At 35.9% G+C, this 2,863-nt stretch overlaps 1 pseudogene; it reads right to left on the reverse strand.

Moving 5' to 3' along the window:
- Positions 1–1,087: 1,087 nt before the first annotated feature.
- LOC112584768 lies at positions 1,088–1,187 on the reverse strand (annotated as a pseudogene).
- Between the last annotated feature and the right edge of the window lie 1,676 nt (positions 1,188–2,863).

Here is a 2,863-nt window from a genome sequence, read left to right on the forward strand (position 1 = left end):
GACCTGGCAAAAGTCCGTAAAAATTAAAGTACATAATTTAAATAATAGTTCAGGGAAAAGAGTAAGAAATATCTCAGGATATCGAATGTTTTAACTGCTAGACAAATGACAACACACATTTGGACCTGAATAGGCATTAGAAAACAATGTAGGGACCTCCCTGGCAGTCCAGTGGTTAAAGCTCAGCGTTCCCACTGCAGGGGCATGGGTTCAATTCCTGGTCTGGGAATTAAGATCCTGCATGCCACATGGCAGGACAAAAAAAGAAAAGCAATGGAATTAACAACACTGCTGTATGTTATATATGAAAGTTGTTAAGAGCAAATTCTAATAAGAGTTCTATCACAAGGAAAAAATACTTATTAAAAATTTTTCTACCTGCATGACATGATGGATTGTCACTAAACTTATTATGATCATTTCATGATGTATGTAAATAAAACCTTTATGCTATACACCTTAAATTTATACAGTGCTATATGTCAATTATATCTCAATAAAACTGGAAGAAAAAAGATCTAAAAAAATATGGCTAGATTTAGACAACTAATAGGCTGAAAGCATTATTCCTTTATTCATTCACTTATTCAACAAGTGAATGACTACTATCAGAAGACTGCATTTACTTGTCAATTCTGAGCAGTTATCTGAGAAAACCACTGAAAACTGCCTGTGAATTTCAGGGTCTTTCAGATAGTATAGGCTATCTTTGGGGGAAAAGCCTGGTTATTAATGACAAGTTTGCTTAAATGCCATTCTCATTTTTTTGCTGTGCGTCTCAGGGGCCTACACCGGGTGTAGGAGAGACTTCTTCCCTTACAGTTGCTGTGGGGAAAGTTTTTGCAATTGCCTGTAGTTCAGTGGAGTTTTCTTGGTTATCTGTATCTTGTTCGTCTGGGTTATCTACTTTGCTCCTCAGATCAGTTTGAGACAGTGCTGTTAGTTTTTCTCCATATCATGTGAGGGGGGAGAGCTTGATAGATTTTGTGGGGTTTTTTCATTAAAAAAAAATTATTTTTAATTGGAGGATAATTACCATATTGTGATGGTTTTGGCCATACATCAACATGAATCAGTCATAGGTAACAAAAATTTGGAACGTTTCAAGAATTTGCTTGTTGTCCTTTTGCGGGGGCCATGATAATCTCTGTATTATTCCAATTTTAGTATATGTGCTGCCAAAGCAAGCATTTATTTTTGTTTTTGACTAGAAAATAGCCACATGCATATTTCAAATGCTATTTTTTTTAGCCAATTAGTTTTCTTCTCCACGTACTTAGGGGCTGGCAAATTCTGTCAAGGGCCAGATGGTAAATATTTTAGACTTTTCAGGCCAAGTGGTCTACTGTAGCTATTCAGTGCTGCTGTGAAAGCACCTGAAGACAGTACGCAAATGAAGGAAAGTGGCTGCGTTACAAAAAATTTACTTGTGAAAATAGGTGGCAGGCTGGCTTTGGCCTGGAGGCATCGTTTACCAACTCTTGCTTTTACTGGTTTATTTTTAGGTTTTCTTTATACATTATGTAAAAAATGTACTTATAAAAGCTAACATTACTGAGCAATACCTAGTCTATGCCAGATATGCTACTAAGCACTTTATATGCATTATTTCATATAATTATCTCAAACTTTGACATGGATACTATCATCCCCCTTTTACAGAATGTTCAGCTGAGGCTTAGAGAGCTTCAGTGACATGCTCAAGGTCATACTGGTAGGCACTGGCAGACTATTATTTGAACCAAGGCCAATATGAGTATATTTTACCAAGTTAGTAAGTTGCTAGTTCTATTAATTTCACTTTAAATGGACTATAAGAAAATACAACCATCCATTGATGGATGAATGGATAAAGAAAATGTGGTATATATACACAGTAGAATATTACTTGGCCGTAAGAAAAGTATGAAATCTTGCTACTTGCAACAACATGAATGGATGCAAAAGATATTCTGGTCTGTGAAGTAAATCAGACAGAGAAAGACAATACCCCCTGATTTCACTTATATGTGGAATCTGAAAAACAATAAATGAATTAACAAAACAGGAAACAAACTCATGGATACAGAGAACAAATGGGGCTGCCAGATGAGGAGAGCAAGTGAGAGGCTGGGCAAAACAGATGAAAGAGATCAGGAGGTATACACTCACAATTATAAGTCATGGGGATGTAATGTATAGCATAATCTGTAATGAATGTAATATATAGTCAATAATATTCTTTATAGATGTAATATTGCCATGCAATAACTTTGCATGGTGACAGATGGTTACTAGACTTACCAGGCTGACCATTTTGTAATGTATATAAATGTCATGTTGTACATAATGCAAATATTGTATATGAGCTATACATCATATGAGAAAAATCTAAAGCAACAACTGCGCATGAAATAATTTGCTGACAAACCACTGAACCAGGTCAAAGCTATAATAAGGGAAGATTAACCTAAAAACATATATTTTCCAAGTCATAGTTATAGCTATACCTATATATATATTGATGGTTTCTCTGGTGGCTCAGTGTTAAAGAAGCCATCTGTCAATGCAGGAGACTCGGTTTCGATCCCTTGGTTGGGAAGATCCCTTGGAGAAGGAAAGGCAACCTACAACAATGTTCTTGCATGGGACATCCCATGGACAGAGGAGCCTGGCAGGCTACAGTCCATGGGGATGCAGAGTCAGATATGACTTAGGGACTAAACAACAACAATATATATAGATACATAGATGTTAAGATTAAAATTATCCATTTTGTGGATACATGTATATTTATAACTTAGTCCCTTGCTGTTCACCTGAAACTACCTCAACATTGTTAATTGGCTATACCCCAATACAAAATAAAAAGTTTAAAGTTACA

Source organism: Bubalus bubalis, chromosome 4 (assembly GCF_019923935.1).
Source record: "Bubalus bubalis isolate 160015118507 breed Murrah chromosome 4, NDDB_SH_1, whole genome shotgun sequence".
In the NCBI taxonomy this organism is placed as follows: Eukaryota; Metazoa; Chordata; class Mammalia; order Artiodactyla; family Bovidae; genus Bubalus; species Bubalus bubalis.